Source organism: Myiozetetes cayanensis, unplaced genomic scaffold (genome assembly GCF_022539395.1).
Source record: "Myiozetetes cayanensis isolate MyiCay16 unplaced genomic scaffold, myiCay2020 scf3, whole genome shotgun sequence".
In the NCBI taxonomy this organism is placed as follows: domain Eukaryota; kingdom Metazoa; phylum Chordata; class Aves; order Passeriformes; family Tyrannidae; genus Myiozetetes; species Myiozetetes cayanensis.
Window position 1 is genome coordinate 7,302,524 of NW_026087521.1, and position 16,892 is coordinate 7,319,415.

Here is a 16,892-nt window from a genome sequence, read left to right on the forward strand (position 1 = left end):
TCCTGATTCTGTCTGGATGAAATCTGATAGCTTAAATCAGGATGTAAAGGAAAAACCAAAACAAAACAGGAAAAAGTCGCAAAAAGATAAGGTAGGGAAGACAAGTAAATTTCCTCTGTGGAAATGGAGAAGTTCATTCATGAAATGTTAATAAGGTGCTGACACATAAACTTGACAAAAATGGCGTTCCAATTGGGTGATTTAGTGCCCTTCACTTCATCTTGGAAATCCATACATGAAAAACATTAATTAATACAATTACCACTGACAGCAGCATGAGACTATAAGCCAGACAAGTTCATACCATGCCTAGCATATTGTAGAAGAGTTTGAAAAGCCCTGAAAATTTAGGGGCAATTTCAATATAAAGACATATAAAGCAAGAGATAATATGTCAGTGCAGAAGTAGATCATTGGTCTTAAAATCTTCTACTCTGTTACTTTAGAACAAGAAGAAAAAATCAGAACACTGTGTTAGTTTGTACTGTGTTAGCATCAACAACGGATGCTTTATGTTTTCTACAGTGTCAACATACAACAGATGCCCAGCCCTCTCCTCAGAGATCTATGATCCCGTTTCAAAACAGAGAATTTAAAACATTAATCACGCAGGAAAACAGATGTCTCTGACGTGCTACTCCTTAAGTTTCCGGATATTAAATATCTCTATAGAATAGAGGTAGGTGTATTAATTTAGCCTGGTGAGGAACAAGGAGACCCTGAAGATCACTGGACATTAATGTGGTGTGGAAATATGGGCATTTGTTACTCGTTAAATTGCATGAGTGCATTTGGCACTGGCTGAGTCCTTCTAAAGCAAGTTTGGTCTCAGGAGAGGGAGCCACAATGAGCAGACCACCAGAGCTGGAGACCTGGGTCAGGCCATGCAGGCTCCTAACTCGTTAAGAGTTTCTCCATACTTTGACAATAAGTACATTCAAGTGCATTGAGAAGTCCAGCCATGGGCCTGAGGCTTTGTGCCATCTGGACAATTTGTGGCGTAATGATCTTGATGTAATGCAGGGTTAGACCTTTGAGAGTCTCACCATCTTCCCGTCTGTCTTCTTTGGAGTGAGCTGGATCCTACTGCTTTTTGTCCATCTGCTTGTTTCTTCCAGGCACTGGCGACAGCTGAAAGCCCACCAGCAGAGACAGCAACAACCAGGCAAGTGCTGCCTGCTTATTGATTGCGTGTTAGCCGACTTTCGTCTCAGTCTCCATGTGTGGTCCCAGAAAGACGTAGAAGAGGAAAAATGGGAGTATAAAGACTTTGAGGACAAAGGAGCAGCTGGCTTCTGTGACCTGTGGATGTCACAGCAATCATTCCTGCTAGGTGATGTGGGGATAACGTCACCATGGTGACAAGGTCAGCAATGTTAAAAGTTGGGTGAGAGAGGTAACTGCACAAGTGCAGAGTAGTCTTGCCCAAAGTGAACCATGATGTTTTCAGAGTGATGAAGCATTCAGAGGGATGAAACATTTAGCTAAGAGAAGATTTAACAGTTGTGGTTAATGCAAGTGAGGCTTAACTAAGTGATATTAACACCAACCAAAGTATAGCCTCACTAGGGAGTATCTGTGCATTTAGTCTTTAGATACGTATTTAGCCTTTCCCTCTAAATTGATTCTTAAGCATCTGGTTTTTCTGCCCTCACAGAGATCATTTCTGCCTAGTGCCTCTAATCTCTTCTCAGCTCTCTGCAACACCTGCAGGGTTTTCCTTGAGGCTGGATCTCCCTGTGAGTCTCCCTCTGTGCTCCAGCCGAGGTGCTCTGCCTGGGCATTCTTGGCTCACTTCAAATAGCATCAGCGTGAGCTGTCAGATTTCACTCTCATCACTCCCCTGCCAAGATGTTTCCCTCACATTGCAGCAACATGGCCAAAATATGGCTGAGCCTCTGCATATGTAGAGGGCAGAGAGTCCTTTCTCACTATGGCTTCTGCTGCAGCTCAATCTGGCTGCCAGCACAGCCAGCTTCAGAGTCACACCAGCCCCACAGAGCAGCAGAGTGTGCACCCTTTCTTTCCTCTGTCTCTGTGTGGGATGATTTCTGCTGCCACCCTGTCTGCTCTGATGGGATGCAATCCTGGCCTAGACTCCCAGGCAGCAGCACCTGGCTTGGTGCTCTCCACATTACTGGTCAGGACAGGAGAAACTGGAACAGCAAAGGTGATGGTCAGCAGTGGGCAACGCCCCTTCTTTGGCTCCTTCTCCCTGCCCCAACTTAGGGATACGTCAAATGTAAGCCTTCCCAGGTTGGAATGCTCCCATCCCTGTCTGGTCTGAGCTGTATCTCCCAGCTTCTCACAGGAGTGCCTAACACTCAGTGGGAAATCTCCCAAGTTAAAATGGCTCCTCTCATTTGTCGATCAAGGCAGTATTTCTCCCTCTGACATATGCAAAGCAAGCACTTCAGTGCAGGAGCTGTTGCTTTGCCCGTGGCTGTGCAGGGCTGAGCTCTCGGCTCATCACCATTGACCGTTCACTGATGAGATTTGATCTGCCTAATTTACACACCAACATATGGCAACATTTTAGCCACCTTTGACCTCCCCCAGGAGAATCTCCTGCCTGTTCTGGTTTAAGAAATACACCAGGTGTCTCTGGGACCCCCAAAGGCATAAAAATATTTCTAATGAAATGTAGGCAATTGCTTTAGGGATACTGGTTCGCCAAGCATCTATAATATGCGGTCAAGGTAGGTGCCTGATTGCATAGACAGTGTCTCACCTATTAGCCACTGGTTTTGTTGTGTTCTTGGTAATAACACAAAGCAACAGCAAGGGATCAAAATATGGAAAGAGTGTTCAGGTTTTAGGGAAAGAATTGTTTAGCAGTGGATTGTAGCTTTTTACTGCTTAGCTGTTTTTATTAGTGTTTTATTTTTTTTTTTTAACATAAAGGGATTGCGTATTTAATAACAGTAGCCTCTCTTGAAATGATCCCTTCCTCTCCCCTCCCCCCCACCAGAGCCCAGACTGGTAACTCTTCCATCACATGAATGTTACCTCCAGGCTACAGCATTCAGCGGAGTGTGAAATCACAATTAACAGAGCAAGTGTTTTGTAAGTGAGGAGAGACGGCCACAAATTACATCCTGCTATTAGCTGATTTTAGAACAACATTGTTGAACAGCTTCATGATTACTGGGCTGTGGCGTGTATTAAAAAAACATTAATAAAACATAATTGATTGTGAATTGTGCTTACTGCCTTTACAGTTTTAATTGCAAAAGTCACAGAAGTTTACGGGAAACAAAAGCTTTCCTCAGCTATTTATGTGAACTGGAGTGTTCTAAAAATTTACAGAACGTGATTTGCAGCTTTTGTAAATCAGCAAATTACTGAAACCATACTATAGAGTTTGTTGACTGATGGATCCTCTTTGCATTTTTTTTTCCATTTGGCAAAGAAAGGTATGAGAACTGCCTTACCTCTGCCAGAAAGCACCACTGGAAGTGTGATGGAAATAGTGTCCTTAGTCGCTCAGACCTGCCATGCACCAGGCGTGCCCTTAGATGCACGTAATGTCACTGGTAAGGGAAAGAGCTGGTGCTTTCTATTTACTGAGAAACAAGCAAATAAAGAGATACACCTCAAAAATATTCACATTTATGTCTCTCTTTTGGGCCCCAAATTCAAACCTTAAATGGTGTACTCTTACAGGAACCCAGAAATGTTTAATTCTGATCTGTGACCCCTCTGGGTTCACACAGGGACAAGGTATAGCATGGGGATTTATGGCTACGTTTTTCACACTTGGATGACCTGCTATGAATTTATGACTTTAAAATGGCCATTAACAACTGGTCCAATGTGGGACTTTGACAGAATTCAGGTCCCAGCCAGTGATGCAACCTTTCTGCTCTTCTGCATCAGTTAGTGCTATGGGGATCTAAATCTTGCTCTCAGGCAGAGAATTCCCAAAACATTTAACTTCAGGCACTGCCTGCACTTACTGATCAAGGTGACACCTAACTCCACTTATAAGCCAAATTTAGTCTCTGCCAAAGTCCTCGGGGAAACAGGCTCAGGGATGTGGGCAGGATCTTGCCCTACCTGCAGGTATTTAAGCTCGTAAAGTTTTCTCACCCCGCAGAGTGGTGGTATAAAGTGAAGGAATAACCCTCAGAAGTTCTGAATCTGTCTGGCTGTAACAACTAGAAATGCTATTGCTAGGAGTGCAAAAAAATATTAGAAGTGGACCTGAAGTGAGGTAATACAATGCGTGCATTATTTATTGACTTTTTGTCAGCCTGTGCCCTGGTAAATAAACTTGTATAAACAGTGGGAGTAGACTGCTGAAAAGCATTTCCTGTTAAAGAGCTAGCAGTAAGGGTTATTTTTAATAAAAATAAACCAGAGAAAGAAAATTTTTCCTGTTTCTGCAAAGATTTATCTCATGAAGGCAGTAACAAACATGCCTTGTCGTGAGCAAGGGAGTGACTTCTACTGCTATGAACTGAAATGTAAGTCAGTTACCACTCAAACTCGTTCCTGTTAAGAACAGATCTTTGCAGGTGTATCCTGGAAAAAACAACTGCAGCCTGCAGCAAGTTTCTCCTTATTCCATACCACCTGTCCACCCCTCAGGTCTGGTGTTTGCTTGGCTCCTTCCATGTAGCTCCCCAGCAGTGTATGCACATGCAGACATATATTTTTATGTGAAGAGCCAGAACCTCACTCCCCCAACACATTCACTGCCTTCTCTCACTGTAAATGGCCATTGCTATGGCAACAACTGCTTAACTCAAAATTTAGAGAGGTACTTAGCACAAATAATGAAAGAAGAGATGAGATTGTGTTCTGGGTAAAGCCATACAGTTTGATGGTCCATTGTGGCTCCATTCACCAATTGTTTCAGGACACCCTGGGGACCTTGCCTCCTCTGGTGTGGCACCTTCTGCCCCTAATGGTGCAGGAAACAGCCTTCTCTAACACGGGCTTTGTCTTTATTCTTTTCTGTGCTGACAGCAAATGGCATTTCCCCACAGATCAGCCACAGAACTGAATTTGCAATCTACCCAGCCTGGTATTCAATACCTCTGCCAGAATATTTCATGGTCTGATAGTGAAAGGGGGGAATTTCTTGCTAATGAAGGGAAGGAAAGACAGGCCCTGTTTAAGAGTATCTTGGACAATGCTGCTGTTCTGCATCAGCGTGCCTGGAGTCAGATGAAGGCCCAGCTGAGTTGCAGGATAAAGTGTACTCCATGTCTGTGACTCTTCTTGCAAGGGGTTGCTCTGTGGTGCCAAATCTCAGACATAATGACAAAGAAGAAGAAAGACCAGTTTGAATAATCTCAACGATTCCTAGCAAATTCACACCTTTCTAAACCTGTACAAACTTTGTCCTATGTTCTTACATATGGCCACGTGTTATATAAGTTGAGATGAAAGATCTACAAGAAAGCTGAAGAACTTTTTAGAAGGGCATATAGTGATAGGACAAGGGGGAATGGCATTAAATGAAGAAGGACCAGATTAACATTAGACACAGCGAAGAAATTCTTCACTGTGGAGATGGTGAGGCACTGGAACATGTTGCCCAGGGAAGTTGTGGACTCCCCATTCCTAGAATTTTAAACATCTAAAGTGAGGTTCCCTCTTTAGTTTCCTTTATAATGGATGGATGAAGATAGGAACTTCCAAATGGCAACTCCTCCCCTGGGTGGGATAAAATGCTTTCTAGAGATGCTGCCTCCACTGTGGAAAGCAGGAGCTTAGGGTGAAAACAACCTAACTTCAGCAACTTTAAAGTCTAAAGCTAAGCAGGATGAATCCTGGTCTTAACTGTGCTCCTTCCATTGCTTACTGGAGACAGACAGAGTTTTGGTCAAGGAAGAGTTAAAAATGTTTTGCATGGATGTTTGTATAGAGGTTTATTATTTCTTGGAAGGTACAGTCCACAGTAGGATGTACTCCTGCCTCACTCTGGGAAGAGTTAGATCTGATTTATTTTGGGAGGGCCAGGGCTGGATGTTCTTTCTGTGTGGCCTGTGTGCCTTGTAATAACAAGCTTTCTTGTTATTACAATTCTCATTGCAATCTAAGATTAATACTTGTTTCCTAAATTTCACCGAAGCCAGCATGAATGAATAATAATCCCATTAAAGAATTCAAGAACTAGCCAAGAGTCACTAGCTGTATTTGTTAATGAAACTGAACCAGAGGTATGGATTTCATTGTTTGCCTGCACTTTCTGGCTTTGATCAGGGAGAAATTCCATGTTTGCCAACATTTCTACTGACCACAGGAAGGCCAGCAGAGCCATCCACATGGCAGCAGGCACGCAATGAATGTTATTCTGTGATAATTGCCCCAAATTCTCCTGTCAAGCAGTGATTAAAAAATGTTTGCTGAGAAACCACAAGACCAGGTGCATGAGAAAAAAGTAGGTTAGGAATTGTACATGCCAGATTGTGAACCAGGCTGCGCTCCCCTTGAGGGCATATTCTTCCAGTCCCACAGCTTGTTTCACAGAGAGGAAGATGATGGAGAAGAACCCTCTCTGCAGATCCTCTGTTCTTCCCAGGGCTTTGGTGTTACCCATGTGTCAGCCCCAAGGCTCTGGGAGGCAAAGGGCCCTACATAACAGGTGATGAACTAACAGTTGATGAAGTGCAGAGGTGTCTTTGAGCAAGGAGAAAAATCAGGAAACAAACAGCAGCCCTGGATGTGGCTCTGCTCCAGCGGTAGCTCATCAGCTCAGGGCATTGCTGAGCCTCGGGACAAATTCTGTGGATCTCACTGACTCTGCCTGGGAAGAGGGGAATTACAGAAGGATAACAAGCATGGAAATGTGAAGGAATTTGAGGGGAAATTTTGAAATTCACTTTATAGCTTTATAGCTTTGACAAAATCCTAGACCTTTAAGCTACATGACAGTTTGTGGAGAAAAAGAAGTGCAGTTCTCTAAGTTTTTAATTAAATGTGCTTTTTAGGACTATCACACCCAGTTTGGCAATAAGCAGTGAAATACACTCCCTTCGTGGCTCAGGCCCAGCTGCCTTTTTCTCAGGAAAGCAAAATCAGCGTGGCCAACATCCTCTGCCTTTTCTATTCCACATAGAAATGAAAAATATACATGGGAAACAGTGGAGTCCTGCGAAAGCAGGTGACAACATTTAAAATGGGAAATCCCGTGGCATCTCTCCAGCATTAAAATGAGGACAACACTTGAGTAACAGCCTACATTTATCACAGACTGCCTGTTCTCAGTATGTCCTAATAGGTTGCAGAACAGACATCTACAATATGATGTCAGAGATGGTCAGTCATCCTGACCATCCATTCTCAGTGGTTTGGATAAGCTACTAAATATTTTGGTGGTGCCCTACCTGTAACTTTCTTGTCTAAAACAAGGCCACAAGGTGTGAAATCAGGGTTTACTGAATTCAGAGCCAAGCTTTCACTGATGTCTGTCAAACACAGGCTAGCCTCAAGTGACACTTGAGTTGCTGTTTGACTGTTTTCTTTCTGACATTGCATGAGACCAGGGCATTTTACTTTTTCCAAGGCAGATACATTATCTGACAGTTTCCAGCTGATGTAAGATAGGTTACAACAGTGATTCAGCCCATCTGAGCAAAGGACCTTATGGAAAGTCTGTTTGCCTGTGGTTTTCTCCAGGGGGGTTTCTGATGTCTGCTATGTGTCTGAGTTCACTCTTCAGCCTTTCTTTATCATTGGGGTTTTAATCTCATTCTTCATTCCTTTATTCCTTTATTGAGCCACCTCAAAAGGAAACCTGTAACAGATTAATGTCTCCAAGGTCAGTATTTTCTACAATTTTGTTGAAACTGGCTAGTATTCAAACTTGATAGGAATTGACAGTTAATGAAATTGCATAAGCCCTATTTCCTTAGGAAAACAGCCTTCAAAAGACCAGGGCATGCTTTGAGAACTCTTCTATCCTTGCAATGTCCCAAGCTGTAACTTTTAAACCTCCCCTAATGTTATGTAAGCCAAAAGCACAGCTTTACTCCTGGATTAGTCAATTATAGGACATGATTAATCTAATATATCTTAGAGGTTGGAACAGGATGAAATAAATTGCACCCAACTATATCTATTTTTCTCCATGACAGCAAACAGGGTCTATAGAGTGGAACAATGAAATTTTCTGCATGGAGTGGACTCTTCAGACTCTCATTTAGGATTCTCAATGAGACCAAGAAAGCCAAAGGATACTTTGGCATGAAGTTAATTTCACAGACTTACAGAATCATGGAATGAGTCAGATTGGAAGGGACCATAGTGGGTCATCTGGTCCAACCTTCCTGCTCAAGCAGGGTTGTCCAGTTCTTAAATATCTCCAGCGAGGGAGACTTCACAACCTCTCTGTGCAATCTGTTCCCATGCACAACCACTCTGACACTAAAGGAATTCTTCCTAAGATTCAGGTAGAACTTCCTGTGAGTCACTTTCTTGCTGTTGCCTCTTGTCCTATTGCAAGGCTAAACAGGCCCAGCTCCTTCAGCCTGTCCTTGTAAGAGAGATGCTCCAGTCCCCTAATCTTTGTTGCCCTCCAGTGAACCTGCTAAAAGAGTTTCATGTCTCTCTTGTGCTGAGGAATCCAGAACTGGACGCAGCAGCTCCAGCTGTGGCCTCACCAGGGCTGAGTAGAGGGGCAGGCTCACCTCCCTTGACCTGCTGGCAATGCTCTTCCCAGTGCACCCCAGGATACCATTGGCTTTCTTGGCCCCCAGGGCACAATGCTGGCTCAGGGACAGCTTGTTCACCAGAACCCCCAGGTCCTTTCTATTTTCGGCTGATTCACACGCTACACTCTATTGACTACATTGATGAAATCCACAAAGAGTCACTTAGTTCACGTGCAGATGTCAAGAACAAAGCTAAAATGGATTAGATAAGATGGGTAAGATGGTCTAGATAAGATGGATTCCCCGTCATGCTCTCTTAAAATTTCAATCTAGCTAAGGATGGGTCCCTCTCTCACATTATTTGTATGTTATCAGGCCCTGACAACATCAGACCTTGTGCCTTAGTACTAAAAGCCCCCCTCTGTGAATAGCAGCAATACTATATGAAATAGGGAGAACTCACATTTTGCAAATCCATTCTCTCTGTGGACAGTGTTTCAGTTTCATTCTGGGATCATTGATTTGCTGGCTTCGAGCTGTTTTCTTCATCAGGCCCAGAGGATAAGCTTTTTTTGCACTGCATCTTTCTCTCTTCTATGGCTAATGCTAGTTTATGCTCCTTCAAATCTTATGTAAAGCTTTTACAGGAGAATACATCTGTGATATGCTCTTCGGGTGTTTTTTTTTTTTTAAAAATATGAATAAACCAGAATAAACTAGAAGATTGTCAGTGTATTTTGCAGATTATCTGTGTTCCAACTCTACTCACAGGAAAATGCAAAGTCGATTAAAACCCACCCAGTGTAATAAATATGGTTTTTGATTCTGTCAGCATGGCTAAAGATGAAAGCTAATGGCAAATCCATAATACAGTCATACAGATCAAATGATCTATCAATCCATAAGCTTGCATTCATGAGAGATAAATGCTCTTATTATCTTCACAGCATGCCCCAGTTAGTCCAGCATGAACTTGGTGAGTTAACTTGGCACTCTGCAGTCAGGGTGCTGGAGTGTAGGAAGTTTGCTCGCTACAATAGGATTGCAAATGCTAAAAGTTCCATTTCTTCAGTCTGTGAACTGTTCCTTTCACTGATCACTGCTCAGCTCAGCAGCAGCTCTCAGGTGTATCCCATTCCTTGGTCCCCATTGTGGTTTTCCTGTGTTCCTCTTCCAAGCCTTCCCCCTCTTCATGCCAGCAGCCTCTTTCTCCCAGGTTATCTGTACACTGCAAGACACTTTAGATGCCCCTAACATTTCAGTGGCAGGTTTTTTTTCTTTCATTCTACCCAGCTATGCTGACAATGGAGAACAGACTCTTCCAGTGGTCAGCCCTACATTTGTTGGCTGCCGAGAACAGCAATGGCAGTAAAATCCCAACTTTGCCTCTGTGATTTTGTTATTCTTGGTGTGGATAAGCTGGTACCAAGAAGACACAGTGAAGCAATGCAACTTCCTGCTTTATTGTGTGGGATTATTCTGGATGGCACTAGAAGCACGGAGAGGCTCAAGTGTTTTAAGTGTGGACAGACTCTTTAAAGGCTTCAGCTACTGGTATCTTAAGAAGGTTTTCCTCAGCATGAGTAAGTGGTGATTATGTTGAAGGGCTGGTAACAACCCATGTTCAGGACATTCTCAGAGGTTTAGCAAAAGTCTCAGTCACATGACTCATATCCTCACTCTCAGTGTCCTGAAATGAACAACTGCAATTGCTTTTCAAGGAAAAGCTTGCTGGAACTTTTTAAAATGGCAAAGCAGCAATTCTTCCATCTCCACTTCTCCACTTGTACCTCTTACACAGTTCCTGTCTGAAACCTTCTCAACTTTCTCACCCTTATCCCACTCTCAGCTCACCTTAAACTGAGCCTCAAGCAGAAAACACCCTACATTTCCATTCACCTGGGGCTTTATAGAGCCACATGACAGGAAATGTTTGACAAATTTAGCAACAGGCACCGCAGTCAGAGAAAACTTGTACATTTTTCAAGCTGAATTCAAGAAATTGTGCCAGTAGCTGTACCAGCATCCAGTAGAGTCAACATAAGACTTTGGTTTGGTTCGCTGGTTCATTGAAGAAGGGGTATTATAGCCTTGAACTGTGAGTTCTCTTGCACCAATGGACTGTTTTGAGCAAGGACTATAATCACAAGGAATAAAACACTATGCAATGCAACGGCCAAATTAAGTACCAGTGAAAGAGGCTCCATTTGTGTCAATCATAGTTATCTTGTTGATGGATCTATCCCATTGCTAACGTTAAAACCTTTTTGTTCCCTTGTTCCAGCTATTCAGAATTATTCATTCATCGTGAATGAATATTTTGTGCTTAAACTGAATCTTAGTAGCTTATTTAGAACCACTTAAGATCTTAAATTAAATATGAGTGTAATGTGGGGAGGCAAAGAAATGAAAGAACCATAATTTTTCAAGTGGAAAATTAAATTTCCTCTCCTTTCTCCTCTTACTTGATGCATCTAGTACAAAGTTTATGGAATTTGAGTAGGTGTACTAAGAAAGTCAGAGAGCTTTGGTAGATATCTGCATGTGATAGATATCTGGCTCTTATGGACACACTTGTTCTCACTGTCTGGGGCAGCATCTGCCTGACACATATGCAGGTGACCAAACCAGTTTTGCCAGATGCATGCTGGTGACCCTGAGTGACTGCTGCAAGTGAGGGCAGGTCCTCATTGTGATGATATTGAGTACATGGACCACATTAAAATGGCTACTGGTGGTCCACAGGAATATACCAATTGATTAATTTAATTTCTGATAGAAGGTGCAAACTTTCTCCGTTGACACTTAAAGGACAGCAGGACCAACCTACGAATTTGTTCCTGTTTATCTGTTGCATCTCAGGAACCACGGGGAAGAAATTAAAAGCTCATCATCTGGCCAGCATGGAAGCTCAGAGCTTTGATGCTTTCAGCTGTTAAGCCTGCTGTTTCATAGAACCCATTTTCCACTCCTTAATCTGCTGACCAAATCAATGAGCTGATGTTTCGTTGGGAGCAATACAGTTCCAGACAGGGTTAGCAATTTATAAAATTTCCATCGGCCTAAGCATAGCAGTGAGCATATATGTGTATGCATGCATGTGGTCTTTCTGGCTGCTTTCAGCATTTGGTAAACAATTACAGGAGAGCATTAGCTGTGCTTCAGTGAATATTGTGAGTCTAAACTAATGTCATGATCTTCACTCAGGGACTGATAGCATCCCTGATGGCTCAGCAAGGCAACAGGGAAATAAAGCTGCAATACACCTCATTTTCTTTAGGGTGCTTCTCTCTTTTGAATACCTAACCCTTACACTCAGAAATATTTTTTTTCATGGAGTTGTGAATAGGTCTCTCTTTTTCAGTAGCTGTACAGATAAATAAGAATAGTTTGTATTTCTCCACCACTACAAATCCCTTTATGCCATCCCTGTATTTTACCAATGAGAAGCTGTGGAGAAAACAAAGTATGGCATGAATTAACGGCAGAAGAAGCAAAGATCACTTCATTCCCAGTGCCAGGATATAACTCTCTGAGATCATCAATGTCTAAGAACAATGAGAGAACAAGAAGCTCAAGGCAGTGGGGTATTACCAGTCCACAAACAAGAAGAAATGGTTCCTGTTATAAGACTGATATAGCTGCAAAGCCTAGACACCATTTAGATTACCAAAACACCTTTTCAGGTCTTCATTATCCAAAGCTCACTTGTTTCTCCTCAAAAACACTAACTGCATTCCCATTTCTCTTTACCAGTGTTGCCTCACTTAAACTAGACAACTAGGCCACAGAGCTTCACAAAGCTATTTGTTCATGAAGGTAATGAATTTAAATTAGGAAATGCATTGACTGCAGCAGAACCAAGAGATAAGACTCTACAATAATAGGTCAGAACTGCTTAAAGTGCCCTGAATACTCATTGTTTTGTTGATGAGAAGGAGGAAACCCTGGAATTTTGTATGAAGGTGTCCTTCAGCACTTTTTGATTGTATGACAATCATCTAATTTAAATACTGACTTGCCCAAATCTCAGGAAAACTCATGTACATCATATTTTTCCTGCAGTTGGCTCATTAAAGCACATGAGTTATTTTTTCAAGAGACTTTGGGCTCACAATACAATATGTAAAATCCTCTTTCATTTGCTGGAAAGGCTCCAGTCTAGTAAGTAAAACAGGGCACTGAAAGTTGGTTCTAGTTTCATCTCTGCCTTTGGCTCACCTCTTTGTACCTATAGAAAATAGAGATAATATTACTTTCTGACCTTGCAGTTGTGTCCTAAGAATTAATGCTTGTAATGCACTACACGCTCCTCCAGTGAGTGGTAGTCTGGCCAGTGAGTTCACTCTGTTCTTCTTTGCATGGAGGTAAATTAGGTGTGCCTCTGATGGCAGCAGAAATTTGGTCCCATTGGATAGCAGCACGAATCCCATGTTCTCCAGGCATTAGACAGATTCTTTCAGCTGGCTTCATGCCTCAGACCTAACTTCAGTGTGGTGACATACCTTGCCAGGAGAGATTTTTTTTCTAGGTTGTGAGACAGTATGATGACAGGTAAAGAAAGAACTAGGGGCACTCATTCTGGTCAAACAGGAGATCTCCTCTGGAGAATTACATTACCAGCTCCCTCTGAAAGGAGTGATGGCAGAACAGTTAAAAAGGCCTGTGGGGTCATCTCTGCTGCTATCACATAGAGAAAAAATCATAAGCTAGCCATCTTCCCAGGGCTCCCTCTCCTTTCTGGGCACATAAAAGTTCCATAGGAAAATTCCATGGGATTTTCAGAGCACCTGGGTTTGGCTCCTGCTCCAAAGTGCTTTCTGGAGAGCCTTTCTAGTGGCTGTGGGGAAATGTAGGGAAGCCAGCTGAAGTATGAGGGTGTCAATAATGTCTACTGAGTCTGAAGTGCCTCGGGACAGAGCTGCTGGTGTAGACAGACAGCCTGTAGGCAACGGTGCTTGGCTGACACTGCTTTCTGAAGCCAGCCTTCATCTTACAGCCATCAGCAGTATGTTGCTGGGAACTCCTCCTCACTGTACTGAAAATAGCCAGCCTATAACTTGGGTTGCAGCACACAGTGAGCTGGGGGATCTGGACACAGAGGAAGCCCTCTCCCCAAACAACCCATGACAAGTATCAGCTAAAACCTCATCACACACCAGTCTGGCAAGCACCAGTTACTGTTAGCATTAATTATTCATATATTTCCATTTTACTTAGTAACTGACTTACAACTGTTCATGTTACTGTCTCCTTACTCCAGCACTTACGGAGGCTTAAAGGGCAGATGATAAATACATTTCATACTTCCTCAAATGCAGATGTTTTTGTTTGTTTTTTGATGTTTACTTGCTTGACTGGAGCATTCCACTTGAGTCTCACACCCTAGTTAGTTACAACAGATTGCAAAGTGGGATTCATGCCTGGGTAAGGATAGTTAGCTTGCTTCACAACACCAAGAGAGATGCCGGTCTGAAGCACTGTCATGAGGTCAGTCAGGTCTAAGATTTTAAATGCCAGAAGACTTACATTCCCTATTGACACACCCTCTGCTCCTCCTCGTCTTTTCCCCAGCAATAAGACTCGTTTAAAGCTTTAAAATATGGGAAGCAGAAAAGGAGTGATTAATTTTACTTACACAACAGCATTCACACTTGTAAGGTTTTGACAGCTTTCCTAAACCCAAAGGAATTCAGATAGCTAGAGCAAATGAATGCAACACCAATACTTGCATTGAAAAGATGTAGTTTTCAGGGCTGAACACATATTTTTTTCTTGCAGGAATCTGACAGTGATGTGAGTACGTAGGATGCTTTACTACCCCATTCACGTGATGCTACTTAATTCCCCTCCTCATCTTGATCAGCATATTTTCTTTGTGCTTCTTAAATCAATAGAACTGCAGCGAGTCAACAGATTATTTCAATATTTCATAGGATGATCTGCCCTTACCACCATACTTAGTACCTATTGTTTTTGGTAAGGCAAATAAAATCTTTAAATGTTAGATTTGCTACTTAGAGGGAAGATGACTGCGTGTTTTGGGGGATAAGAAATTAAACTGCAGAAAGCTAAACGTATATGGATGGAGCTGAATGCTTTTGGAAACAAATTCTGTAGGCTTAAATTTTTCGTATCACTGTCATGATTTTGGACGGAAAATGTAAAACTTGTCATGAATTCATAATAGGCCATTGCATTTCCATCTGAGACGGAAGGAACGTGCTTACTTCTTTAGGAGGGAAGACAGATGAAGGCAGGCAAGCTGCAGAATAAAACAAGAATTAAGTGATAGCTGCTCAGTGATCATTGTTCTGCTCTGTGTCCATTAGCTGTCTGGGTGTAGGTAGCAAACACCACATGAATTTAAATAAAACCCATTACTCACACTCGCTTACAGACGTGATGATAGGAGTTGCTTGACAGGTCCTACACAGGGAACTCGGATGTAATTGAGCCCGTTGCTCTCTTGATTCTCCTCCAGCAAAATCCTCTACCTGTGCAGGAATATTTTAAAACCTCACTAAATTTGACAGAGTGTTAGGTTTTTTGCTTATTTGATTTTTTTAATCATTATTGGGTCTCTACCATAACAGATGGTGAAATCTCTCCTGAGTAAGCCAAATGCCAGTGATTTTCCTTACAGGATGTCATGCAAAAATACTAACAGCTCGGCTCCTATTTGTACTAGAAACTAATAGGCTGGCTCCAGCACCTTTTAAAGTTCCTGGGTGTCTTTGGATCAGCTCCTTTACATATCTGAATGAGGCAGGCAGTCTGCTTTAAAGACTCCCATATTATTCCCAGAGTTTCAGTTTGGCATCCTATTAAACAGATTAAAAATCTTTCTTTAAAGAGCACTTTCTTTTTAAAATACACAGGTTCCCATATACACTAATATAGTCAGGGTATAAGGTCAGGGCAGTTTGCAGGTAAGTTTAAAATATCTATTTATTTTTTCCTTCTTGAATGAGGGACTGCTCACTTCTGAGATGGCCACTGGTTGGTTGTATTTGCTGGAAGCAAACACTTATAAGATTGCACTTGAGGAGATTAGACAGGTGAGAATCAGCTGGACCAGGTTTGTCTTTCCTTGGTCTTTTCCTGTGTCTCTTGCTGTGCCATACTGAAGGAATAGGGCTTAATGGCTATAAAGGGATATTTGGATTTAATTCATGCTCCTAAAGCTGTCCTAATTGACTCTTTTCTCTCATCATGGTTAACTTATCAGCTGCTGATCATGAAATCTCAACTGAATTCTGTGTCAGTCTCACAGTTCTGTGTCAAGTGGGCCTGCGGTAAAATTTCTCCATCTCTATAAGTCCCATATTCCCCACTGGTGATATGAAATACATTGGAATATTTTCATCACATTGATGGGGCCGTGAGAATGTTTGGATATATTTATAAAGGACATAAATATAGATTTTCTTCTATTCATATCTACCTGCATGTCATGCTGTAATTCTTATTTTCAGGCATATGTATCTATTTATGATCACTTTTTATCATTTAGATTTCCTTTTGATTTATGGATCAAAAGATTGTAGAAGAGACATTGCATGGAATACAACTGTGAAATGAATGAATTGAGGAGTATATAGATATCTCACAATTGCAAAAAATATCAGCAATTGGCTGCGGGGGGTGTCGGGGAGGAAATGAGCTGATAAACATGTTTGAGAAGCACCTGTAACAAAAGTCATAAGACACAGGCTTTTGGTTTACTGTGCTCAGCGTGTCACTTGCACATGAAGAGAACCCCTAGAAGAGAAGACAACTCTGAGCAGGGGGTACCTTAATCTAGCGAGCAGGGTTGGGTTAGTCCTGGTATGCCTTCCTCAGAGCTGTACAGCAGTGGATGGAGGTGCTTCTGCATCGTTGTAAATCATAGCATTGATCCTTTTCTTCATGTATTCCTGTTGCAATATGCTTTCAGGATATAAAAGAGTGCAGAGGTTTGTGGTGTTCTTGAAGTGACCACGTTTCCAACATGGTGATTGCGACCCTTTGTGTAAACTTTCTTGCTCCCAAAACCCCCCACTGTATCCCTGGACTGCCTGAGAGATAACGGGAAACTCACCTATTGGCTGTTAACCCTTTCCTGTAATTGGTTGGTTTGTAACGCCTCCCTTCCTCCCAGAAGCCTTATAAGCTGCGGGAAATTTGAATAAACTCTCTCTGCCTGTTTCCCTGCTGCCTGGCTGCTGAACCGGTGTCCTCTCTGCTGGGAGGCCACGAGGTGCCGCGGGGTAAAGGGGGAGAAGGAGGGAGCATCATTCCCCC

The 16,892-nt window shown here is 42.4% G+C and overlaps 1 protein-coding gene across 3 annotated transcripts in view; it reads right to left on the reverse strand.

The window, feature by feature from the left end:
• GRM3 (glutamate metabotropic receptor 3) overlaps positions 1 to 16,892 on the reverse strand; it is a 104,131-nt gene that overhangs the window by 49,437 nt on the left and 37,802 nt on the right. The window contains exons 1-2 of one of the 3 annotated variants that reach the window (XM_050324887.1): positions 16,404 to 16,538; positions 14,995 to 15,103 (exon numbers count right to left, since the gene is read on the reverse strand). The exons of 1 other annotated variant lie outside the window; for it this stretch is intronic. The gene's annotated coding sequence lies outside the window, so the exon portion shown is untranslated. Of the gene's footprint in view, positions 1 to 14,994; positions 15,104 to 16,403; positions 16,539 to 16,892 lie in introns of those variants that run through there. One more of the 3 variants, XM_050324886.1, reaches the window with a different exon arrangement.